The following is a 27,750-nucleotide window of genomic DNA, read 5'->3' on the forward strand; positions in this document are numbered from 1 at the left end:
TTCATGTGTGACGCAAGCTACTTTCATATCACAGGATACAGTCAGTTTGACTCGAGAAAATTATCTTAATCCATCTATCTTTGTTATAACATGCTACTCTGGTACTCCGACTCTGGTTAAGACACCAGTGGTTAATTCCTTAATTCATGCATAAACTGTCTGCAGGAGATCCTGGACGAGCAAACCCCAATATGTTGTATATGTAGTGGGTCAGAAACCAGGGGAGACACCAGTTGAGGCAATACGAGATTTATTTAACACTCTACTTCTTACAGGGTACTCTTTGGTTCTTCCGGTAAAGTCACGTAGGTATAAAATGAAATAAATTAAATAACGACGTTTCGGGTCCGTCATCAGGTGGGACAACCACAGCAAGAAACAATTGCTGAAGTGGGCAAAAGGGGTGCTTGTATCAAGAAGCTTTATAGGTAAGAGAGGGGGGCGGAGCCAGGGAGGAGGGATAGAGAGGGTGGGGGTGTGGGGTAGGGGGAATGGGGTGCTGCAAGTACAGCAAAATGCCGGGGCTGGGAAGTAAGCGGGGCTGGGGGTAGGAGGAATTGAGCACGAGCACGGCAAAATGCCGGGGCATTTTACTTTTATTGATTATGTTTTCGTGTGTTATGTGTCAGGTCTCAAAATTCAGATACAGTTTTTATAATTAAGATTATGCATGAACTTAGGAAGAAATCCCTTAGTCTTCTGTGTTAAGCAATTTTAATATCTAAAAACACTCTAATATGCGGACACTTTATTCTCGGATTTGTCAACACAGTACTCCTGGAGATGTCCTACTCATTGATCCGTACGATTAACCCTCAATGGTTACGTTTGTTAAACTGATCACAGAACAATCGGCTATTCTCTCAGAGTCGAGCGAGCATACACGGCGATAGGAAAAATTCCTTTAAAAAAAAGTATGTGACAATATTCATACTAACAGTCATAAAAAAACATGTGACCAAGGTAAATGTAATTATCAATTAATTCATTGGTAATATTATGCAATTAACGAAATGCCCTGGAATAGTGTGCGGCAGTGTGCCTGTTTGCCTAAAAATGCTTATCAGTTGGCTAATGGGCTTCAATTAATTCGCGGGTAAGATTCTGTGATAAAAAAAAAATCTCAACACAATAGTATTCATTTGAAGACGGAAGCTTGTGTTGCCTCCGAAACGTCGTGATTTTTATTTTATTTTTATTTTACTTTTATTAATTTTAATTTTTCACCTACGTGACTTTACCGAAAAAACCTAAGAATACAATAGTATTCCTATGAGTGTGTGGATTCGTAACATCGATGCTTATAAATGTTTAGCATCATCAATGAATTCATTGGAAAAGTTATGCAATTAACTAAACGAATGACTAAAATACATCTAAACGACCGTATTCATGCCGCTCAATGGACCGAACAATGTTTTTCAAGATCAGTTAACGCAACACCTTAGGATGGCCACCCTTTTTGAAACGCAACAAAAACTTCTGGAGCAATCTTATTCGTCCCGATATGCGCGTAATGTGTGTGTGTCTTCTGACCACTTGTCGATTTAACGGCCTATGGTTCCCAGCAGAATAATTCTTCAAGTTCAATTATTAGGTATAGCCCTGTGAGCCATTCGGCTCTTGAATCGGGTGCAACCGCAACAAACAAAAACATGAACAAGAAAACATCTTAAAGTGAATATGTGACTAAGTGCAAACAGAAAATCCAAGAAAAGACAGCAAAATATTGCATAAAAAACACCGTACACCGCACTCTGTGTGCAAAAATCCCAGTGGGATGCAAGTCAAACAACAACAACAACAACCACAAGACAACTTAGATTAAGGCCATCAGTCTTACTCCGTACTACAACAAAAAAAACATGGCTAAACCAATAAACTTTTCAAAATCACCAAAATAAAGCCATGAAAGCAATGAAACAGTGATCATAGGAACTGTGACGGATTTTTCACAATAAATGACATAAACAACATGTACTACCAAAAACCCTGCAGCCATAGCTGGCTGCATGAGTCACTCCACAACAGCAGGAGCATCAATCGGAGTATTATAATTTTTCAATGCACCTTTAAGATCAGCACACTAAATCAAAACACAGGTCATACTTTGCAGCGATCATCCGGAGCGAAACATTTTATTTTAGGCCACTGAATAGCACTGGTAGCTAGGGGTGTACAACTCCTCTAGAGCAGTTTTGAGTGAAGATCTCATAGGTAGTGACTCAAGTTGCAATTTATTGGCAACAGCATTCCATACCCTGGGGGCATCAATAGCAAAGGCCCTTCCTCCAGTATATATATTTTTTTGGGAAAAAGGCATATATACAACAAATACCCTCTAACAAAGTCTCATGCAAGTTTACCTTTGCATTCCTTGTAATTTTGTGGACCAGATAATGTTTAAGATGTTTCTATCGCGGATTTCCCATGAGTACAGTTGGTGTGCAAATAACAACAAAGCAAGCAGATGACCAGAAAGGGTAATGCTAGTTGAGAGGTACAGATTTAAAAGTATAAACATTTTGGATTTGGGTGACACGGTGTGAAAATCGTAATTCAGGAATAGGGTTTTGACTAATTATGCATTGAGATCAGGAATCGTGTAAAACAAGGCGAAAACACCTGGCTCGAAAGAGCTCATGGATTTAGTGACATGGTGTAAACAACTAAGTTAACAGCACGGATCAAAATAAGTTAAACTATTAAATTTCGATTTAAAGCTTTCGTGACTGCAGGGATTCATCTTCTTGGTTCTTTCGGTAAAGTCACGTAGAAGGAAAATAATAAAATAATAAAAATAAAACATAATAAAATAATTCTCACGATGTTTCAGCCACAACGCAAGCAGCCGTCTTCAGGTGGAGAACAGGTCTGTCGCGAAGGCAGAGTCTGAATGGCACGCCCCAGGCTTGGAGTTACTATTTATGCTGGGATGGAGGGGCGAAGAGCGTCTTGACAAAATAATTTGCATATCAATAGGAATTTAGCATATTTATGGGAAATGCAGATATGCGATTAGTACTACTTGTGAAATGCGTAGGTTTGGCGAGGGGTTTAAAGTCATTATGCCCATGCATTATGCAGGATTAGCAGTATCAAAGGGAGGGAGTAAGGTTAGAATTAATAAAGGGAAGGAATGTTAATAATATGGCGCCACAGCAACTAATATGCTTATAGACTATACATTGTAATATTACACTATATATTATTCTACCCAACCAACTGTATACTACACTGCTATATATTCACTATAAAATTACGATACTATATATTACCTTATACATTGTATTAAACATTACACTTTAATACTATTTATTATTATACAATATGCTATATACTATACCATTGACCGTCACGTGAAAGGTACTAAGAGGAAGCAACGAAATATGTCAATGGGAGAGTGGTGTTAGGAAGCTTGCAGCGGAGCAAAGAATCCTTCTACGTGACTTTACCGAAAGAACCAAGAAGTTAAACTATTAATTTCAGTGAAATATTAAATAAAGCAGAGACCATCAAGAGCAGCACAAGTATGCAAGTAATAATGGAATACTACAAACAGATATTATGGCCTCTTAGGTTACTTGCTCGCCTGGGATCAAATTGCCTAACATCTCATCACACGGATGTGTACATGGGCACAAACTTTCCAGATTGTCTTGGGTCGGGCCGAACCGACTGGTGTGTGGCTCTCGGTGTCTTGGCACCGTTTTGGTTTGTGTGCCACTCTGACTGCACGTGACTGCAGAGCTGCCCAACAAACAGCCGTCCACATTGATGATTCTCCCTCACGACAAATTAAAGTTCGAGTGAGAAATCTGATTGCCAATAAAGTTATTGAGTGGATTGGATATTACCCTTTGATAGCAAAATGCAAGAAGTTACTAGCTCTGGTCACATCCACAGAAAACCTAATACAAGGCAATTCACTCTAGGATATGCATCCAAGGCACCCCCAACCATAGATAGACAAACACCATCCTGTCCACAATGGGTCCAAACATTTCAAAGTCTTCTAAAGACCATCTTAGCAGTGCCAGACAATTAGCATCACACTGCACCCCTGGACTTGTAGCGCATCTACAAGGGATCTTCAGTGAGTGCGTAATCGTTAAGCCATGCGACAGCATCCTCGGTGGTCATATGTAGGTTTCCTGGACCTCAGTGGACAGTGATAAACAATATGCGACATTGCTTGTAGTGTCACAGCTGCAGTGTGGGTTGTCATGAAGACCCCAACGATGGAGGTTTCCTGTCCAGAACCTGATCAGCAAGGCCCACTGATGGTGTAGCAGGGATGTGAAAGCCACTCTCTGGGTTAATCAAGTGAAAATGAGTGAAACAACAACTGAAGATTCTTATTAATGAAACATGTAGATGTTGTAGCCAATGTTACGTTTCATAATTGATTTTTGGGTTATGCCGTGTAATAATCTGACCAACGTTGTGTCTTCAGGGGCCTCCACCAAACAGTCAAACAATTTGTCACGTGTACAAGCGTATCACTCTTCAATTATTCTTTTTCAGCTCACTCCTAAGTGTTAGCTCAATTCTCATAACTAAATGTAGAAATTAAGTTTGACATTTTCGACAGTTATATATTAGGTGATCCTGCAAGTTCCTGTATATACAGGAATTCAGAATTATGACTTACTGGAATTTATTCTGATTTCCTGATTATCATTATTGACGTAGTTTTAAGGGAAATATCGTATTCAATTACTAAACCTTGGTTGAGAATTGTTCTTCAACTCACCAGTAAGCTGAAACAATAATCTGCACGTTAAAGAATGTGCACCACCTGCCAATTTAATTTGCTTGGCTATGCCAAGTGGTGGTGGATCTTAGCAACACAAATTTGGCAAGATATGTATTATTATTAGTGATCATAATAAAACTTTTAGGCAATACCGAGCCATTGAACGACGACTGGACAATGGAGACGTTGAGTGGAATGGATGAAAGAGCTGGAGCATTTGGGTGTGAATAAAGAAGTTAAAAAGGTATGTGTCATGTGGGACAAACAACAGCAGTCATTGATTAGGTGGCAATGCATGTGCCTGTAGATTATAGATGAAGAAGATCTCACAGCAACAGTTTTTTTTACATGTTACCTCTAACAATGAAGCTACATATTTCTCTAAGGCGTTAGTACGGTCCTCAGAATTATATGGCTGCAACATGCCCCACCTCCAGCTGGGGCATGTTTTGCATGATAACCTGGAGAAGGTTTTTGTTGATCTCATCCAGCCTGGCCTTGATCTTCTGGAGCATGTTTCCTTGGATAAGCTTCTCGGAATAAAGGTTAAAGAGGCCGCCAGGGCACTGGTTGTAGCGTTTGAGCACTGGGAACAGGTTGTCGAGATAAACGTTTCCAATGAAGAAGTGCTTCAGCTCTTTCTTCTCCAAGTCCTTCAGGAGGCGCCTCAAAAAGCGGTGGATCAGTGATTCCAAGTCTTCTTCTACCCAATGATTTGCAGCACCTCCCTTTGCTAGGACCTGGAGGTCCTCAAGAAGCATATGCAAGAGGGTGGTTTTCATGAAGTAGGAGTGGAACTTGGAAGTCAAAGGCGAGTTAGCTCGGATCGTGCTATCGAGGTTTACAATTGACTTGACGGTCGTTAGACATTCTCTGTACTTGGAGCCACAAGGGAGACTGCTATCGACGTGTTGAAGAAAGGCTGCCTCGTACAATGAAAACGACAGCCTCCAAATATGATTTCCTGTTATCTTATGTGCTTTGTACTTGCATTCCTTGGCCACTAAGTAGACCTGTGGGGTCTCTTTAAAGAGCATGGTAAGTGATGCTGCTGGCACTACGTGGTAAAGGATGTGAGTGGCACAATTCATAACCTTAATGGCTGGCACGATGTCTACTGATATCAGTTGATCATATCTGTTTTTGATGGTAAGGCAGGCGGAAGCATTGTTGTGTAAGCAAGTTAGTTTATAGGATTCTGACCATTTTTTTTCAATCTGCACTTTTGCTTCATCAACGAGACGCTGGAACCATTTCTTAAATTTCTGAAAATTAATCATGTTTACACCATGTATAATGTCTGTAAAGTTCTTGGTTGTTTCTGGAATGCTATGACCATCATCAGAAATAACCTTCACAATGCCAAATCCAAGTGCATCTGCTTTAAAGTCCTTATCCTCATGACAGAGATGAGTATAAAAGTGGAGACCATTCGGAGGTTCCAGAGGGAAAATAAACTCAAACTCATTCGGAGGAAATACTTTGAGCTTTTCATTAACACTTCCACTTAAGAACATTTGTTGTCCTAGCTTGGGGCAGCCATCATTTTTCGGAAGATTTACCATCGCACAAAAGAGATCGCAAAGGATTGCTTTGATTATCACCATTGCATCTTCAAGTGTCTCCTGGGGTATTCTGACTTTTGTGTTGTAGAAGTGATCAATGAGCAGAGAGGACAATAAGGGTGCCATGCCAATTGGAGAAACCATAAATGACTCCAGTTGAGGTTTCCAAAAAGATTGTTCAGGCATGTGTCTGGGATGAAGTGACCTTGAGCGTACAACAAGCTTTGAGGAAGTCTCCATTACCTTCATCTTGTGCTGTAGCTGCAGTGTTTGTTGGTCACTTGCATAAAGTTTCAGAGCCTGCTGGTTTAGTTTCTTCGAGTGTTCCTTTGTAACAACGGCGAGTTGTTCCTGATGTTTCAACAAAAGATCCTCATGGGTTCTCCTCAAAGCTTCGCTCATCTCGCGTTGATGAACCCGTGAAAGCTCTTCATTCACGTGTTTAATGATTTCATTTGTTTCACGTTGGAGGCTCTGTGAGAAGTCCACCTGAGTTCTTTTCATGACTTCGCTTATCTTGAGTTGCTGCGTTTGTGAAAGCTGACTGCATGATTTTTTTATAACTTCGGTCATATCTTGCTTATGGGTATGCGACAGCTCCTCACGTTTAAATGCTTCTCTCTGGCGGGCCCTTGAATCTGCATTTAGCTCCCGCTGGTGGGCCTGTATGAGGCTTTCACGGGTTGTGTTTACAGCCTCCTTTATCTCACGCTCATGGGCCTCTGTGAGCACTGAGTGGATTTTCGAGGCTTCATGCTTCATTTCCTCATTGGCATTTATGAGGTTAGTCATGCACACCAACATAATCACTACGACTACAGCCAATAGCACCACCATGAACGCCATCCTCTCCCTGACAAACGTCCAAAAGTCCTGTGAAATAAAACCACGAATATTAGGGGCACTTTCATGATATTGTTTAAACTCTTGTAATATGCATGTCTGGATACAAGACTCAATGTCAGAATCTCCAAATAAATGTTGACTTCATAGTATGGCCTACATACAATCCCTACCATTGGCAAACGGGGATTAAAGTGAATGTTGAGAATACTACACAAATATGAGTATATCAATTGAGGCTAACTAAAACTAAACTTCCTGTCTTCCTTACGCACATTGGCGGGTTGGTTTTCATTATTAATTTCAGCTTTCCAAAAGCATTCCAACCTATTCACGTCCGCCTCATTCTTTATATATTTTTATTTTATTTAAGTCAGCCTTCAACAGTTGTCCCAGGTACACGCCTGCTGTGTTTACAGTTGTGTCCTTTAACAGATATCTCCAATTGTTTTGCGAACTTTGTATATAACCTCTGTTTTCCTCATTTATCCTGAGCCCGACATTGCATCTTTTTTTAGTTCTGCTAACGTTTACTTCGGTTAATTCCCATTGGACCTTATAATTACTATGTCTTCAGACAATCTAAGAAGGTTAATGGTTTCTCCATTACTATGTATTAGTTTGATTCTCCAATCACATTTTTATATATATATGTAAAAAAATATCTCCCGATATACACCCAGGTCTAAATTGGGACACAATTTCAGGAGTTATACATGTTTTACTCATAACAGCACTTGAGCAACACAAATTCTAAAAACAGTGTAAACCGAGTGGTGAAGTAACATTTTCATGTGAAAATTGTCGTAACTTTAAGTACTTTTAAAAGTTAAAAAAGTGGTTGTGTATCTTTTGTGCTCAAACATTGATGACGGAATTTGCAAAACAGTTGTGTGACCTTGCCTGTGTGAAGACTGAATCTCTGACACTGTTGTCCAAATGTCACGACTGCCTCTGTAAAGGAGAAATTCCCAGCAGCTTTATTTATTTCCAAAACATCTCATATGCTAAACAATGCAGTTGTATAAATTAGGCTGCACGGAATTAAAGAGTAAACTAAACACACAACTGTACCGTGCGACCGAGCTCCTGAAAGTCATGATTATCTCAAACCTAAAGGCAGGAGTGTACTACTTGTGTAAATAAATTGCTGGTGTTATGTAAGACCCTCATGAATAGGTGCTACATTGTTTCTGGCACTGAAGCTGCAATATTTAAACATTTCAAACAATATATTGGTGTACGATTATTCATATGGCAGTCGCCAACGCACAAACTGCACACATGTGATCTCCAAGTGCCAGCCAGAAAAAAAACTATGATTCTAGCTTTAGTTTTATTGGCGCGACGTGACCCTTCCATCTTCAGTGTTTTTAATCTCTGAGCTAGGCGCCCCTGGGATTTAGAAGGCTTCCCAGCCTCCAGAGGATTCAAGCCATTGACTTCATGAAGAGCCAAGAAAGGAGGCTGAGACTGGACCTGGAGATGGTGGCCCCTGGGCTAGAGAGGAACATTCTAGAACTGCTCCTGGAGGGGGGCTAAAAGCAGGCTAGAACCTGCTGAGGTTTCCACAAACAGTGGCCAGGCCCCTTCAAGTGGCCGAGACAAGAGACAGCAAAAGAAGGAAAGCGAATATCGTGATCCTGATGACCTATGAGGAAATGGAGCAGGTGGTGACATCCGTGTTTTTACGTGTGTAGGGGTGTCAGGGGAAGGATTCCCACCAATAGGTGGGTTAGTGGGAGGGGTGATCGAGGAGATATAAGGAGAGAACGGGCGGGAAGAGGGGGCCTTTGGCGGGAACGAGATTGGGACGGCTGGGGACAGGTGTGAATGGAAGAAAAGGAATAAAGGACGAGACCCCTGCAATCTCGTGTCGGCTCCCCTTTACATTTGGTGGCAGCGGTGGGATTTCAATGGCTACAAAGAAGAATCCCCGCGGGAAAGAGCCAAGGGAAGAGGAAGCAGGGGCCGGGGATCCTTCCCATCACGGGCAACAAGGGGGCCTGCTATCAGAAGCAGCAGCAGGGGGCCCGGATCGCCTGGAGGACCCCATGGAGGACCGCATGGCCCGCGTGGAGAGGGCACTCCAGGAGTTACTGCAGAGGCTCCCTATGGGGGGCCCGCCAGCACCGGGACCCCCACCCCCACGCATACTACGGGAGGAGAGGCCACAGGACCCGGAGGCCGACCAGCCGGCCGGGCGGGAGCCGCAACCAACCTCGTCACGCCAGCCGCCGCCGCTCCCGCCAAAACCCCCAGGGCTAAACACCCAACACGGAGAGCAGGTGGCCGGACGGCCGCGTCGGCTGGGGCCCGTCGACAAGTTTGTGGCTGAGGAAGAAGATTGGGAGGGGTTTGTCTGCCGATTCGAGGCTGCCTTCCACGCTCTCGAGTGGACAGACGAAGAGGCACTACGAGCGCTGCCATCCGTTCTGGGCAAAGAAGCACTCTCCTCTTACACCTCCCTTCCCTCGCACAGCAAGTCCACGCTACAGGCAGCCTACGAGGCTTGTGGGGAGATCTATTGCCCGGCGGAAGGAGCCTTTAAACGGTTCCAGGATCGCCAGCGAGGGGCTAAAGAATCCCCTTTAGCCTACAGGGGTGCGCTGCTCGTGTTGGCGAGGAGAGCTTTCCCTCGCCTGGCTGAAGAAGCGCTCGAGGACCTCGTGGTCGAGCACCTCATCGCCTACGCTTGCCGCGCCGGCGTTGTAATGCCCGTGGTGACGCCGGGGGAACGCACCTCGCTGTGGGCTGCCCGGACCATCCAAGCCCACGAGCAGGTCATGGGTCGGGCGCCACCCGTGGGCCCGGTGGCTGGCGCGGCGGGGGGGAACAGCCGAGCCGTTGCCGCGGCGCTACTGGGTCCAGCGACACCAACCGCCGAACCTGCACCGTCGCCACAGGCTGCCTGTGGGGCAGCTGGGAACGGACCCCCGACGTCTGAGCCGGAGCCATCGCTGCGGGAGGTGTACGCGGCGATCCGGGGACTGGCGGAGCAGAGGGACCAGGGGCGCGACCAGCCGCCACGTCGCTGGCAGCCGCCTCTACAACATCGCGCCGAGCCCCCCCGACGGAACGCCCCGTGGGTCTGCCACCATTGTGATCGAGAGGGGCATGTGGCGAGGGGGTGCCGCACGGAGCCGGAGGCCGCCAACGTCACCTGGAACTGCCGGGGCCGAACGCCGACAGGATCCAGGCGAGTGACGCCGTCCCGCCCGGTCTCTCGGTCGGGCCGGGCAATTACAATTCCGACGCCGCGAACTTACCGGGAGTCTCCTCGGGGTGGGCGCCGTCGGTGTCGTTCCCCGGTCCCCATTGTCCGGGTCGGGGGAAGGGGATCGCGCCGGGGATAGCGCCGGGGCCGGTGATTGCGTCGCGACCAGAAGTGGCGTCGCGTCCCGGAGTGGTGTCGCGAACGGACGTGACGTTGCATCCGGAAGTGACGTCGCGGCCGAAAGTGGTGTCGCGGATCGCGCCGGGAATTGCGCCGGGGCCGTGGACCGTGCCGGGAATTGCGCTGAGGCTGGGGACCGCGCCGGGGATCGCGCCGAGGCCGGGGACCGCGCCGGGAATCACGCCGAGGCCGGGAGTGACGTTGCCGGCGGGCGTGACGTCGCGGGCGGGCGTGGCGTCGCGGGCGGGCGTGACGTCGCGGGCGGGCGTGACGTCGCTGGCGGGCGTGACGTCGTGGGCGGGCGTGGTTTCGCGGGCGGGTGTGACGTCGTCGGCGGGCGTGACGTCGCGGGCGGGCGTAGTTTCGCGGGCGGGCGTGGCGTCGCCGGCGGGCGTGACGTCACCAGTTACCTGCGACGCCGGCGAGTTGCCAGGGGCAACGGCCCGGGGGCGGAGGCAGCCCACAAGATTGACATTGCGCCCTGGAGCAGTTCCACGGCCCGCCTCACCACCGCTTTGCGGCAGAGCGAGACGGAACCAGGGGGACCACGCCCCCGTGACAAAGGAAAGGGAGGGGAGAAGGGAGGGGCTCACGGGAAGGCCCACCCCCCAGTCCCCACCGCCCCCTACAATGGGGGGGCCCCCCCACACCACAAGGGGGGCCCATCCTACGTCACCAATGGGGGGCAATTTGCACCACATAGAGAGCCCAGCCCGCAACCCAGGGGTAAGCCCACACTATGTAACAAGGGCGCGTTCACCCTGCTGCGACGCACTCCAAAGGGAGGAACCCCATCTTCGGTCCATTCACATCCATCCCCCATCATTTCACCATGCACCACAGGATAACGAGACGCCACCTGGTCAGTGGCCGGACTCACAATGGAGGAAGCTGGCAAGGCGGATGGTAGCGGCCACGTCAGGAACCTCAGTCTTGGTCGGTGAAATCGCGGGAGTGTCGGCACGTATCTTGGTGGATACGGGGGCATCAGCCACGATCATCTCGAGCACCATGCACGAGATGCTGCCGGATAAAATCCGACCTTTAGTCCCCGTCAAGACAACGTTCATTGCAGCAAATGGAGGCAGCATGGGCTTCCTGGGCCAGGTTGAAGTCCCGATACAGATTGGGCAGCTTTCGGTAGCAGGACCCATCCTTGTCTCCGCAACGTTGCCCGTACCCTGCCTGTTGGGGACGGACTTTCTAAGGCGGATGCCAATGAAAATCGATCTGGCCAATGGGCGGGTGGAAGTCCAGGGAACGCATCTCCATTTCCTAAAGGTGGAGGGGGCCAGCCGGGGTGTACCCTACGTGCAGGCTCTGGTCAGTAAGTCTGTCTCCATTCCCCCGGCAGCCCAGATGCTAATTCCGCTGCAATATCGGTCCCCCCTCGTGACAGCCCGACCAGACTCACCCATCCTGGTGTCTCCGGCGTCAGCTGCCATGGATCGCCATGCGCTGGTGGGAGCCGAAACTATTGTACAGAGGAACCAGCATCTGTTCATTCAGGTGCTGAACACCTCCAATAGAACAGCGACGGTGCAGGAGGGAACAGTTCTGGCCCACGTTAGTCCCTTGTCACTAGGAGCCCCAGGGACAGAGCCCGAGCTTGTAGGCAGCATCAGCCAGTCCGAGGACAGAGGGGCCGAATCGTGGATGGACCAGTTGGCGGGGCCTGAGCCGGGATTGCCGCCCGACCAGAAACAGCAGCTGCACTCGTTATTGCAGGAGTTCTCGGACGTGTTCAGCCGGGGACCGTTCGACCTAGGGCGCACAAATCTGTCGCAGCACCACATCAACACGGGAGATGCCGCACCCCTGCGCCAAAACACATATAGAATGAGCCGAATGGAAAAAGGGCACATTCAACAAGCGGTGCAGGAGATGCTGCGGGCCGACATAATTTCTCCATCCTCGAGTCCCTGGGGGGCACCAGTGGTCCTAGTCAAGAAGTCAGATGGGTCACTGAGATTCTGTGTGGACTTCCGACGCCTCAATGCCGTCACGCTGGCCGACGCATATCCCCTACCACGTATTGACGACTCATTGGATGCACTGGCGGGAGCAAAATTTTTCAGTATGCTGGATTTATTGTCCGGGTTCTGGCAGGTCCCACTAGACGCAGACTCCCGGCCTAAAACAGCGTTCCGGACACCACAGGGCCTGTTCGAGTTCAACTGCCTGCCTATGGGACTCCAGACTGCGCCGGCGACGTTCCAACGCATAATGGAGTTGGCCTTAGCAGGCCTCTAATGGGAAACATGCCTCATCTACCTGGATGACGTCATTGTTTTCAGCCGATCATTCGAGGAACACTGACCGATTACGTCAGGTATTCCTGCGGTTCCGGAAAGCGAACTTGAAGCTCAAGCCATCGAAGTGCCACCTTATGCAGTCGTCGGTACGCTACTTGGGCCACGTCGTCAGTGAGTCTGGAGTGGCTACAGACCCAGAAAAGACGGCCTGCGTGAGGGCCTGGGCTGTTCCCACAACGGTTCCAGAGGTACGCCGGTTTGTGGGTTTCGTTTCTTACTACCGCCGGTTTGTGCCCAACTTCGCAACCATTGCCAAGCCCTTGCACGTGTTGACGGCGAAGAACCAGAGGTTTTATTGGGGCCCTCTGGAGGAAGAGGCATTCCAGCAGCTGCGCTCACGTCTGACAGATGCACCATCATTGGCCTTTCCGGATTTTGGCCTCCCCTTTATCCTGGACACGGACGCCAGCGATGTGGGCATCGGCAGTGTTTTGTCGCAAGTCCAGCAGGGTCGGGAGGTGGTTATCGCCTATGGTAGTCGCGTGCTTTCATCAGCGGAGCAGCGCTACTGCGTCACACGTAGGGAACTCCTGGCAGTCGTTCACTTCGTGCAGCAATTCCGACCCTACCTGTATGGTCGCAAATTTACGGTCCGCACTGACCACGCGGCCTTGCAGTATTCGCTCCGCATCGACCAGCCTTCGGGCCAGCTGGCCAGATGGATAGAGCGCCTGCAGGAGTACAGGTACCAAGTAGTGCATCGCAAAGGGACCAGACATGCCAACGCAGACGCATTGTCCCGACTGGCGCCCCAGGGCCCTTGTGCATGCACCACAGGCGGGGCACACTGCAAGGAGGCGAGGCCGGAGGGGACGGTCATCGCTCCCGTACGCACGGCGGAGGGCGCACAGGGTGAGGTCCAGCTGACCGACCACGACCTGGGGCTGACCTTGGACGATTGGAGATGGCTACAGCTGGAGGAAGCCCCACTGCGAACGCTACGCGCTTCAGCAGAGGCAGGGGGGGAGGAGTACATCGTATGGGATGACCTCCTCATGCGATGGGACCCGACAGGGCGCCGGCGATGCCTGATAGTTCCGGAGTCGCTGCGTCAACAATTGGTTATGGACGTACACGGCCGCCAGCTGCTGCACCTGGCGGGGCCGAAGACACTGTACACATTACAGGGTCGGTACTTTTGGCCAGGTATGACCGCTGACGTGCATCGATGGGTCGCTACCTGCGTCGAATGTGCGCGGCGAAAGCCGCCACCCCGGGTAAGCCGGGCGCCCCTACAGCCCATCACGGTGACCAGGGTCAACGAATTGGTTGCGTTGGACATCCTGGGACCACTGCCGGTCACGCCACGGGGAAATAAATACCTGTTGGTCGGAGTCGAGTACTGCACGAGGTGGCCGATGGCGTGGGCCCTCCCGGACCAAACGGCACAGACCATCGCCGATGCCTTCGTGGGAGGCTATGTCTTTGATAAGGGGGCACCGGAGCGGTTGCTCACGGATCAGGGCAGGAATTTCTCCTCACAGCTATTGAAGGACGTCTGCTCTATCCTGGGCACTAAAAAGGTCCGAACATCTCCGTATCATCCCCAGACCGATGGGATGGTAGAGCGGCTTAACCGCACCATAGCGGTCATGCTGTCCCAAGTGGTGGACGAAAACCATTCCGACTGGGACTTCCACATTCCATCGGTCTTAGCGGCGTACAGGGTGGCCCCACACGCGGCGACGGGGTTCTCGCCGTTTTTCCTGATGTACGGACGGGATCCCGTTCCGCCTATTGAGGTGCAGCTGACGGACATTCCCGCAAGAGCTGACGCATGGCCGAAGGCACTAAAGACCTCCCTCATTTATGTGAGAGAGGCCCGCCAAGCGGCCGAGGCCGCATCGGCCACGAGCCAAGAGAGTAATGTACGGATACGGGAGAGGACAGTGACAGCCAAGCCCTTTAAAGTCGGGGACCAGGCATGGCTACACTGTCCTCAGGTGCCGGTTGGCCTCTCACCAAAGCTGCACCGACCCTGGAAAGGGCCGGTTGAGGTCATTAAAGCACTCCGACCGCAGTGCGTCCAGGTCCAACTGGGTAAGCGACGATGGTTTGTACACCCCACCCGCCTTAAGCCATACATCTCTCCACCGTCATCTTCACCAACATCACCACCAACATCACTGCCAACATCATCATCATCCCTACCCAGGCCAAGGTCGCCGACCACCACGCGCCGACCGGCAGGGGGTTCGGTGCCCTGTGTTCCCTTGTCACCTACAGCACCCCATGTGAGGCCTGACGGAGCGGAGGCACGAGCGGGAGCCGGAGAGATAGCGGCGCCAGGCAAGGCGACACCGGCACCACCGAACCAGGGACCGCGACGAGAGGGCCTTCGAAGGAGGGGGCCGCCACGGTCATCTGCTGCCTGTGGATGTCCGGGCTGTTACGGGATGCTGGCTGGAGACCTGGGCAGGCCGCGCAATTGATTTTGTTGTGTTATATTGCATTGTATGGTTGTGGGGGGGTAAGGGCTGTCGTCACTGGCAGTGGTGGGAGGCATGGGGAGACTTAAATGGTCCATGGGGGAGGCAGAACCGAGGACGGTTATTTATTCTCCGGGGGGGGGGGGGGTGATGTAGGGGTGTCAGGGGAAGGATTCCCACCAATAGGTGGGTTAGTGGGAGGGGTGATCGAGGAGATATAAGGAGAGAACGGGCGGGAAGAGGGGGCCTTTGGCGGGAACGAAATTGGGACGGCTGGGGACAGGTGTGAATGGAAGAAAAGGAATAAAGGACGAGACCCCTGCAATCTCGTGTCGGCTCCCCTTTACACGTGTGTAATGGGTTCTACGGAGGCACACACTTGAACTTGAAGGTAACACGTTTATTTCACAACCCCAACAGGGTAACTACATAACGTAACAATGGTTAACTATACCACGAAGGAGTAACTACAGAACTGGGTCAGTCAGCCAACACCCTGCCTGACCCATGATGCTGAACGTAATGACCGAAGACCGAGGATCGAAGAGACGTAGCACTGACGGGTTCCATTCCAGCAGACAGCCGCAATTGCTCTCGGGACCTCCCTTTTATGCTCCCGAGCATGGCCTCGCTTCGCCTTCGGCCACGCCCCATTCTGGATCTCACCAGAAGGTTCTCGACCGAGCATCACGTGTCCCTCAAGCCACCCTTTGGGCCCCCTCGCTACCCTGTCCCGGTCACGTGCCCTCTCGGGTTCACCCAGACTGTCATGTCCTGACTTGTCCTCTCTCTGAGCATCACCTACTCTGGTGCCAGAGAGAGGCTTAAGACGCACAGTTCCACTCATGTGAAAGTAGCTGGCGCTAAATGCCATAGTGACTCCATTTAATATTCTTTAGGTCTTTCGGTAAAGTCACGTAGATAGAGGTTATATAGGTAAGAGAGGGGGGAGGGGCAAGGGAGGGGGGGTTAGGGGGAGGGGAGCGTTGCGTGGACGCTAGGAGAGGGACGTGAAGCTGGATGGGGGGAAGTGGGCGGGGCTGGCAGTGGGAGGCTGAGAGAGCTGGGGATGCGCGGGGGGGGGGATGCAACAACAACGCCACTGCAGCAACAATGCCAATGAAGCCAACAATGCCAATGCAGCAGCAATGCCAAACGCTGGGAATGCAATTAACTCGGCAAAATAGACTAGTGCCCTGCTAATATTATGGAACAACCATAAAGCATTTAAGGGTTTACCTGGTTAATAACATCCTTCCAATGATTGCTCAATTTGTATCCATCTTCTCAGTTGAAGTTATGTCTATATTTATATATGTCTGGATGGATTCATGAACAAACCATTGATAGTAGGCGGAAGGTTTGCAGAGCACCTTGGTCTCGGAAAAAACAATATCATGAGAGCCCACAGCGTTTAGCAATGGTCAGCTATGGCGGAGGTATTAGTCCTGCTGTGTTTCAGATCTGCCCTGTGCTCGCGAACACGGTTCGAGACATGTCGTTTCGTTTCCCCAATGTAACAATCACCACAGGTGCAACTTAGTTTGTAGACTCCAGGATATTGCATGTCAGGAACGACATCCTTCACAGATGGGATTAGATCACGGATTTGGTGTACTGTACTTAATCGGACCAGGATCTTGTGTTTGTTTAAGATTTTGTAAATCTTTTTGGTAACGCCTGCTATGTATGGTAACCTGATGGTTTTCATCGGTATCTCAGGGGGTTGTTTCTCCATGGTTGGAGAAACAGCTTTGTGGATAATGCGGTCCGAATATCCATTCATCTTAAGGGCCTGGTGTACGTGTTCCAGTTCAGTGGCTAGGTGGTGTTGGTCAGACATGCAGTGGGCCCTATGGTGTAGTGTTTTGATGAGGGAATATGTGTGGGTGGCTTTCCTGTAGACAGTGTCCCAAAGAGCCATCAGGTCTCTTCTAAAACAAAACATCCAGGAATGGTAGCTTACCATCCTTTTTCACTTCCATGGTGAATTTGATGGATGGGTGTATGGAATTAATGTGGTTGTGAAATTGGTTCAATGCTGGCAGGCCATGTGGCCAAATGACGAAAGTGTCATCCACATATCTCTTCCACAAGGAAGAACGTAGGGTGGATGTCTGGATGGCATCTGTTTCAAATTTCTCCATGAAAACATTCGCTATCCCTGGTGATAAGGAGGAACCTATGGGGGTACCTTCATTTTGTTTGTAGAAAGTACCATTCCAGGTGAAGTAAGTGTTGGTAAGGCAGTGCCTAACCAGAGTAGGAACATCAGGGTTCAGTCCATGTTGGACTAAATCTTTAATTATTGCTAAGGTGTCAGGCACAGGAGCCTTGGTGAACAGAGAAACCACATCAAAACTGATGAGAAAATCATCTGGGGACAGTGAAATGCCCTTGATTCGAGAGACCAAGTGAGCTGAGTTATGTACTGCTGAGGTAGTCTTGCCAGTGAATGGAAGCAAGGTATCAAACAGATACCTTGCTTCTGTGTATTTGTTATACTTGTTGGGCCTCCCCTAGGTCGACTCGGCCTCAAATGAGTACCTGGTGCGATGTGTAAACATTGCCACTGGGGAGACAAAGACGGCCGGGCGTAGTGCTGGCCACCCAACCCCTGGAGTGCCGTGCCTGCCTTCGTAGGTGCTCGCTAACAGCATTTGCCTCAACAGTCTGTTAAGGCCAAGGCCGTAATTATAATATATATTGGGGGGACACGCCCCCCCCCCCAATATTCAAATATGCTCAAAATGCCCCCCCCCCCCCCAATATATTGCTATATTTTAAAAAGTGCTATGCTATGTAAATAAAAACAACAATTTGATAAACCTTGGCCACAATATCTGGACTTGTCTTCATATAAATCAATGCATAGATTTCTGTTTATATGATTGTGGTTATGGTTGTACTTTATAAATCCCTAATCTCTGCCATTACATATGTAATGTAGTAACTCGGCGGGAGACGACTTCACGGGTAACACACTCTTTATTTTACCAAACTCGTTTACAGGTGACTAACACCCACTTAGTATCTCGGGTGACAAACACCCACTTAGCTACCCTGGCGACTAACGCCCACTGAGCTACTCGGGTGACCAACACCCACTTAGCTACCCTGGCGACTAACGCCCACTGAGCTACTCGGGTGACCAACACCCACTTAGCTACTCGGCGACTAACGCCCACTGAGCTACTCGGGTGACCAACACCCACTTAGCTACTCGGCGACTAACGCCCGCTGAGCTACTCGGGTGACCAACACCCACTTAGCTACCCTGGCGACTAACGCCCACTGAGCTACTCGGGTGACCAACACCCACTTAGCTACTCGGCGACTAACGCCCACTGAGCTACTCTGGACACTCCCTGCCCGGGGTGTCCGTCTTGACTGTGGGTCCCCAGCCCGACCCACGTGGGCGTCGGACCCCGGGTCCCACAGTCTCGCCTCCGAGCCACACAGGGCCCCGGTCCCTACAAGGACGGCGGGACTAGGGGTCTCAGGGCACTAGGTCTTCAACTCCGTCTTCGGTCTTCAACTGGATAACTCTCCCCGAGTGCTCTCGCGCGTCCCCCTTTATACCCCACCTGCGGACGTCGCTGCGAGCACCCATCCTATTCGACCAATCACTGGGCGCTGGCTACGATCCTGTTTTACCACATCTCAGCATGCCTCACCACCCACGCCGCGCCGCCCCGTCATCTGTCACTCCCGGCGCGCGCGTCCACACCACGCCCACAACGCGTGCCCAACCCCGCACCCCGCGCCGCCCCGTGATCCATCACTGTCACAGTCGGCGCACGTCAACACCACCACTACATCACCCCCTACCACATAGCTCGCAGCCGACCCGGCTGCTATAAAAATATACAAACCCCCCTGTGTGCCCCGTAACACAACACAACAACAAGAACAACAACTAACGTAACAACACAACACAACGCGAACACTACCATCCGCAACCATCAACCAATGCCACCGCGACAACAGAACAATATATACAATCCGGCGAGTGACAATAGCAATGTGTATGCAGAAAGAAAAATAAATGGAAATTTTTTTTTTTTTTTTTCTCTCGACTCGTGCAGCGTCCCATTCTTTCCGAGCGTCCCTACAACGGGACATTACCCCGGCAGAGGGGAACACCGGGCGAGCTCGGTGTCGAAAAAAATGTCTTCATGAAAATTGTTGTGCCCTAGCCCGAGTCCGCCTTGCCGGTCCGTCGTATGGCACCAGACGCGGTTGAACGTCCGGTGGTGCCGGCAGTTCAGGAAGACATTGGCCAGGCATCGAGGACCCGTGCGTGCCGCGGGGTTCAGGTTCCCAACGGTCAGCAGCCGTCAAGCCCGAGGCACCTGGGGGTGGGTCAGGTGGAGACACGTGAGGATCAGCCTGCGACACCTCCCTCCCCAAGTCGACGGTCACATCACACGCCCGGTCGTTACGGCACAGAACGGGGTCACACGGTGCCGCATAGGGCTTCAGTCTGGAGGGGTGCACGTACCAACGGCGTTTTTCCCATTTAATCTGTATACTCTGGGGTCGTGCAACCCGCACAATTTCCACCGGTCCCCTCCAAGGTCTCAACAATTTGGGGGACGTAGCCAACGGTGCATGTGGACAATGCAGCCAGGCCTTATCGCCTGGTTTCCAATCATGCGTATGCACCCTCCGCCCATGCAATCTCTCGTTCGCGATTTGCCGAGACCGCGAATTCAACCTCGCCGCCTCCCGCGCTTCAGTCAATTTGGCGATATTAAATTTGATGTGGTCTGCCAATTTTGATTTTGCACGTGGCTGGGAAATCCCCAGTTGGACGTCCATGGCCGGATCGGCCTCCCGCCCATACATAAGAAAAAATGGGGAAAACCCCGTCGCCGCATGAGGGGCCATTCGATAGGCCGCGAGTACCCCCGGCACCTGTAAGTCCCAATCAACCTGATCGTCGCAGACCTGTTGGCACAGCATAGACGTAATCGTCCTGTTCAGACGCTCAACCATCCCGTCAGTCTGCGGGTGGTAGGGGGAAGTACGCACTTTCTTTGTACCCAACAGGTCGCACACCTCGCGCAACAAAACGCTCGAAAAATTCTTTCCTTGATCCGTCAGCAAGCGTTCGGGGGCGCCCTTGTCCAAAACATAACCCTGGACGAAGGCGTCCGCCACCGCTGCAGCCGACTGGTTGGCGAGTGGCCATGCCATGGGCCATCGGGTGAAGTATTCTACGCCAACCAGCAGGAACCTATTTCCCCTCGGTGTAGCAGGAAAGGGCCCCAAGATGTCCAACGCAACCAATTCGTTTGTGCGCGAAACTTGAATGGATTGCAGCGGTGGATTAGCTGCCAATGGTGGCGGTTTTCTTTTGGCGCACCCTACGCATCCCTTAAGAATTTTCGCCACGTCGTTACCCATCCCCGGCCAATAATAGTCTCGCTGGATTAGGGCGAGCGTTTTGTGAAAACCCAGATGCATGAGCCGTTCATGAGCTGCCAGAACGACCCTACCCCGCATAGCAACAGGCACAACGAGCACGTGACGCCGGGACATGTTGTCCCACTTCATCAAAAGGCCCTGTCTGCACACCCAGGAACCGACCCGCGCATCCCCTACCTCGGGAGCGCCAACTTTTCGACGTAGCGTAAGTAGGGAGCTGTCGGGCATTTGGAGACGGCCCCACTCAATGAGGGGCAACGACAACAGCGAATCCCTCCCCGTGGGAGCATCGACTCCCAGGGTGTCAGTGGCGGAGAGCGCAACTCCCGGGGTGTCGGCGACCGGGGGTTTGCACCGCTCCGATCCCAACAAACATGTGCAGTCCGTGCATGGTGGCAACCGCGACAAGGCGTCCGCATTTGAGTGTCGCAATCCCTTGCGGTAAATCGTCGTGAATTGGTAGTCCTGAAGGACCTCTAACCATCGGGACAATTGGCCCGATGGCTGTGCCACGCGCATAGCGTATTGTAGAGCCGCATGGTCCGTACGGACCGTAAAATGACGGCCGTAAAGATACGGCCTGAATTGCTGTGTAAAAAACACAATCGCTAACAATTCACGACGAGTCACGCAATAGCGTTGTTCGGCGGGGGAAAGAACTCTACTACCGTAGGCGACCACCCGTTCAACCCCCCCGACCACCTGTGAGAGCACCCCCCCGATACCCGTGTTGCTGGCATCTGTGTCAAGCAAAAACGGTTGTGTGAAATCGGGGTAACACAAGGGGGGAGCCTGCACCAAGGCGTCACGAAGGGAGCAGAACGCAGCCTCCTCTTCCGCCCCCCAGTGAAACCGCACACCCTTAGCCGTCAAAGCGTGCAGGGGCCTGGCTATGGTGGCAAACTGCTTGACAAAACGACGGTAATAGGAGGCGAAACCAATAAAACTGCGAACCTCCGTGACCGAGGTTGGCGTTGGCCATGAGCTGACGCAGTGCGTCTTAGCAGGGTCTGTCGAGATCCCTGAACGACTCACGATATGGCCCAAATACCTGACCGATTCCCGAAGCAGAAAACATTTAGCCGGTTTAAATTTAAGCTTAGCGGAACGCATCCTGAGGAACACCGCTCTCAGTCGCTGGAGGTGCTCCTCAAAAGTCCGACTGAAGACGATGATGTCGTCGAGATAAATCAAACAGGTGTCCCATTGGAGGCCCGACAAAACCAATTCCATGAGTCTCTGGAACGTGGCGGGAGCGGAATGTAAGCCCATGGGCAAACGGTTGAATTCAAATAGGCCACCAGGTGTCCGGAAAGCGGTTTTAGGTTTAGACTCGTTATCGAGTGGCAATTGCCAAAATCCGGAAAGCAGATCGAGTGTGGAAAAAAACTGTGCTCCCGCCAAGGCATCCAGCGACTCATCCATCCTGGGGAGCGGATACGCATCCGCCATCGAGATTTTGTTTAAGCGGCGGAAATCGACACAAAACCGCAAGGACCCGTCCTGTTTTTTAACTAGGACAATAGGAGCACCCCACGGACTAGAAGAGGGTGAAATGATATCGGCCGCCAACATATCATTAACCGCCGATTGCACATGCTCCTTCTCGGCTGGGTTGAGCCGGAAGGGATTCTGTCGAATAGGGGCCGCGTCCCCTGTAGCTATGTGGTGGCGCAAGAGGTCCGTGCAGCCGATATCGTACTTATGTTTGCTGAACACGTCAGCAAACTCGAGTAGCAAACCCCTCAATGCTCCCAATTGCACTTTGGACAAGTTAGCAGAACCGGCACACAACGAGTCCAACCACTCAGTCCCCTCGTCACTTGGAGGATGCGACTCGACAGTGAAATCTGCTTGAGCCACGAGCCGTTCCTCAACGGGTAGCGGCGCGGCGTGAGCCAGCACCGTTCCCTGCGCAATTACGGCCGGCCGCGACCCCGTATTCAGGACCATTACGAACGGCTCACTGTCCCCTCTCACCATGGTTTGAGCAACCGCTAAGTCGAGGCCCCTTCTGGCCCTGTTAGACGGCCCCAACAGCACCCCCTGTGCCTCCGCACCCACCTCGAGTGGTTTCCTCAACCGAAGGGGTACCAACATTTGCGATCCCGGGGGCACCCGTACAGTCTGAGTTGCCAGCGCCTGCACCGTCGCACAAACCGTGCGTATTTTGGTAGGGCTCGTCAAGAACGCAACCCGCCGACCTGACGGAAGCTCAATGCAGGCCTGATCTATGAGAATTTTGATGGGCATTTTGGACAAAAAGTCCGTACCTAGCAAACAGGGAACGGCCAGCGATGATGATACAAAAATAGGGCCCGCCAATTTGATGTCACCAATGCAAATAGTCGCCCGAATCTGGCCGATGATCCCCAGGGATCCCCCATTCGCCGCATAAAATGGCACGTCCACTGGCAGAAGGGGTCTACTTTGGACGGGAAGAATGTTATAAATAAGGTCCGAAATGATAGTGGCCGACGCACCCGTGTCCACAAGCACCCGGACCTCAACCCCGTCAATAAACCCCGTTACCACGGACGACCCAGCCGACGCAGCCACTATCCTGTGGGCCAATTCGGACCATTCGACTGCTTGCGGGCCGTGTACGGACCCCCCTCGCCGAAGTGAACCCCCGGCACCCAGCCGCGAACCCCCCACCGCCGAGCGGCGACCCGAATGTGCCGTGTTAGTGGACCGAGCGTGTGAGGTGCCGCGACTTGCCGGGTTTTGTTGGGATGACTTGTGGGCCTGGTCGTCGTCCCGACGTGGTCCTGTGGCGCGCTGACGCGGGGCCCGGCACCCGGCTGCGACGTGACCCCGAAGGCCGCAGTTGTAGCAGACGACGAGGGACGCCGTAGGTTTCGGTTGCTCCAGCTTGCGGGATGAACGTGTGGGCGAACGACCTCCCGTTCTCCACTCCCCCGGACGCGATGCAGCGAAGGCCTGCTCCTGATCCGCAGCTGGCTGAGGTTCGGCGATCGTGGTGGCCAGTGCCGCGTTCCCCGCCAATTTGCAGACGACCCCCGGCTTGCGTTTGAGGACCTCGTACGCGTGAATGCTCGTGGCGATCGCCAGGGAGCAGATATCCATTTCGTCCGCCACATTGATGGGGACCCCCAACTCGTGGGCCAACGCCAGCAGCTGCTCCGTCACCATGGCGTCCTTCCCCTCCTTGTCCATGCGGGGAAAAGCTGCGTCCGCCAAGGCGAGCAGCGCCGTGCGATAGGCGAGCGTCGTTTCTCCAGCCACCTTTCGCCGATCGTAGAACTGGTGGTGACAGGTGGAGGGCGGTCCGAACACCTTCGCCATCAGGTGTAGTGCGGCCTGGAGCGTAGAGCGGGACGACCTTGCAGCAGATGTGAAGGCTGCAAGCGCGTCGTCGTCGAGCATCGCTGGCAACGCACGCAGGGAAGTGGTGTCGGACCACCCCGACATTTCCTGATGAGCGAGGAACCTTCGTTGGAAGGCTCCCCAGTCGCCCCCATCCGCCTTGAACGCCGACAGCGCGGGCAATCTTTGCTGGAGGACCCGATCGTCGTCGACGTCGGAGAGATTTTCCCGCGCTCCGCTGTAGTTGTGTAAAATGTCGGCTCGGTCGTCAGGCGCAAAATGGAGAGCTCCGGCGCGCGCTGATGACGTGGGCTGCGCTGAGCGGAGGTCTCCGGCCACGTGGTGTCCGTGCTTCCCGCCAATCGATGGCGGCCCCTCAAAAACGGCGGCAACTTCCAGACTTTTGGCGCGAAGCGCCTTTTGGCGGGATCCCTCCAACCTCGCTTTCTCCACCAACCCCGCAGCCGTTTTTTCGCTCGCCGGAACGGAGATGTCCGCCAAGACAGCGGCGGCGGCGAGTAGCAACTCCGCCAACCTGGAGTGTGCGTCTTGGAGGCTGGTGTCGGAGGCGAGCGGAGCGTCGGCCATCACCGCGAAGTGCTGCATCGGCGGCAACTCCTCGTCCTCTCCTCCCGAGGTTGGTGTCCCCGGTACGCCGTCGTCTTCCCGACCTCGCTCGTGGGTACGGGTAGTCTTCCTCGTGTCCATTCTTCTTGAAGACAGGTTTACTTCTGACGCCAGTTGTAATGTAGTAACTCGGCGGGAGACGACTTCACGGGTAACACACTCTTTATTTTACCAAACTCGTTCACAGGTGACTAACACCCACTTAGTATCTCGGGTGACAAACACCCACTTAGCTACCCTGGCGACTAACGCCCACTGAGCTACTCGGGTGACCAACACCCACTTAGCTACCCTGGCGACTAACGCCCACTGAGCTACTCGGGTGACCAACACCCACTTAGCTACTCGGCGACTAACGCCCACTGAGCTACTCGGGTGACCAACACCCACTTAGCTACTCGGCGACTAACGCCCGCTGAGCTACTCGGGTGACCAACACCCACTTAGCTACCCTGGCGACTAACGCCCACTGAGCTACTCGGGTGACCAACACCCACTTAGCTACTCGGCGACTAACGCCCACTGAGCTACTCTGGACACTCCCTGCCCGGGGTGTCCGTCTTGACTGTGGGTCCCCAGCCCGACCCACGTGGGCGTCGGACCCCGGGTCCCACAGTCTCGCCTCCGAGCCACACAGGGCCCCGGTCCCTACAAGGACGGCGGGACTAGGGGTCTCGGGGCACTAGGTCTTCAACTCCGTCTTCGGTCTTCAACTGGATAACTCTCCCCGAGTGCTCTCGCGCGTCCCCCTTTATACCCCACCTGCGGACGTCGCTGCGAGCACCCATCCTATTCGACCAATCACTGGGCGCTGGCTACGATCCTGTTTTCCCACATCTCAGCATGCCTCACCACCCACGCCGCGCCGCCCCGTCATCTGTCACTCCCGGCGCGCGCGTCCACACCACGCCCACAACGCGTGCCCAACCCCGCACCCCGCGCCGCCCCGTGATCCATCACTGTCACAGTCGGCGCACGTCAACACCACCACTACACATACAATGAAACAAAAAATGGTAAAAACAGAGCAATGTAATACAATACACTATTAGACATTATTGTCAAAAATAAATAAAAGTCCATCCCATGTGTTAGTGAATTTTTGTTATATTTTAGGCAGGAAATTGAGTTTTCAAATGTAGTTTTCTGGGTTGGGACCCCCAGACACCCTGGAAGATTTGGTCCCCCCCAATGTTGACTCCATAGCTACGGCCTTGGTTAAGGCTATATGGAGATCTTTGTGGAGCAAGTTGGACTTGCGTATTGCACTTGACCGGTTCAGATAATCGTCACTGGTGTTGGCCGTGAGCAGGAAATCTAACTCGAGTCGCCGGGTTCGTAGTGGAGCGTGCTAGCCACTACACTACCGCTCCACATCCCCCTGTACCACACACATATGCAAAAATACTGTACAGGTATACACAACAAACACTTATAGTCGTAGTTACAAACTAATTACGTTGAGAATTAAGAAAGCACTCTTACCTGGATTATTATGCTGGTGCTGCGATTGTTACCGATGGTTCAGTCAAGGCAAAGCGGTCGCTGGCCCTGGCAACGCGAACAGGAACTGGTGACAGAAGAGAACCGAAAACAGAAAGCAACACATGGGGGTGTCTGAAGAGTTTGTATTAGACTTGAGGTCATTGCTTTACATATTTATTGTAGACATTCATAACAAAAGAGGAAAACAATTGATCATCTAATGTGAAACACATCATCGCACAGCTAAATTGGCCACACAGTGGCATCTCAACAGGGCCCTCAAAGTGTAAATAGCAGGGCTGTAGTAGTTCCCCTTAATTAATCAGGAGGTTAAAGAGTCCCACTGCACATGACATATTTCCTCTTTTGCAAGGGCGACCTGGGTAGCATCACTCAAAATATATAATCAGCGTCATGGAGAATACAACGAGCATACTAAATAGCAACGTCTCATTCACATATTTACGTTCCTCCGTATAATACAAATATTGTTACATCAAGCCATGTAGACTACACACAATTTTGCTAAACATTTTGAATTAAACAATCTAGCTTAAATGTAACCTTAGCTTAATACACATTTAAATGCACAAATAAATGAAAATGAACCCGATGACCACAGCACTGCACCAACGCACCATGGGGGTGCAGATTGAACTCCCTGATCGCACTTCGCTTGCTGTGCCGCACGCGGGCGAGGCCTTCAGTCGCAGCGCTTCTGCTGGAGGTCGCCACTTGTCGTCGTCTTCACAGCTCCTCGATCATTCGCTGTACGCCGTTAACGTTATCCGTGGATATAAACAAAAGCGCTGATCATTCTGAATGCGTAACCGCCGTTGTTGGTTCGGTTTTAAATGCTCGAGGGGCTTCCTGGTGTCTGCCTCCACGTCACCTGAAGTTACCCAACAGTGCTTAGACTCGCCCAGCTGGGTCTCCCGGTTTGACCAATTCGCATTGTTGACTCAACGCTCACTTCCCTGCACAGTCACACACACACACTGATGAGCCTGTAATAACGGGCAGGCACGCACAGCTCAAAGAGTCAAAGCGATGTCCTGCTTAGATGGGCATTGCGAGACGATGCTTATCTTCCATTTACATCTCTGTGCCAGAGGCGGAAATTCAACATTCATATGGTGGGAGGGCGAATCAATCCATAGGAAATCCACTGTTGACTACCCTATGAAGTGGTACTGACTTTCTCAACCCGGATGAATGATGGGCTTGAGTAATCCCTCAACATCACAGCACAGTATGGTTTACAGATTGTAATATTTTCTGCGTCACGGACTTTACTGCTAAGAGCTTTCAAATGCGCTTATGCACACGAATGTATGCAACTGGTAGTGGTTGTGTTAACCACAGACTACTCCACGCCAGCTCGCCGAGTATGGACGCATGCATTTTAAGCGCCACATTAAATACATTTGAATCATGTAAGTTATTGCCTGTGGAGGACAAAACGCACTTGATTAAGTAGAAACCAACAACAACAGTTTGCAGCTGTTGGAAACTTACACGCATTTCCAGAGGGTTGCCGTGAGTGTATATTTGGAGTTTGCATGTG

At 51.7% G+C, this 27,750-nt stretch overlaps 1 long non-coding RNA gene across 1 annotated transcript; it reads right to left on the minus strand.

Annotated features, from left to right (window-relative positions):
• Positions 1-233: 233 nt before the first annotated feature.
• On the minus strand, positions 234-27,348 carry LOC144730401 (uncharacterized). Its single transcript, XR_013587816.1, has 4 exons — positions 26,822-27,348; positions 26,184-26,268; positions 8,071-8,121; positions 234-7,197 (listed from the first exon to the last, which is right to left on the minus strand). It is a non-coding gene; the product is annotated as an uncharacterized LOC144730401 (long non-coding RNA).
• Positions 27,349-27,750: the final 402 nt, after the last annotated feature.

This window comes from Lampetra planeri, chromosome 35, assembly GCF_965212315.1.
Source record: "Lampetra planeri chromosome 35, kcLamPlan1.2.h2, whole genome shotgun sequence".
In the NCBI taxonomy this organism is placed as follows: Eukaryota; Metazoa; Chordata; class Hyperoartia; order Petromyzontiformes; family Petromyzontidae; genus Lampetra; species Lampetra planeri.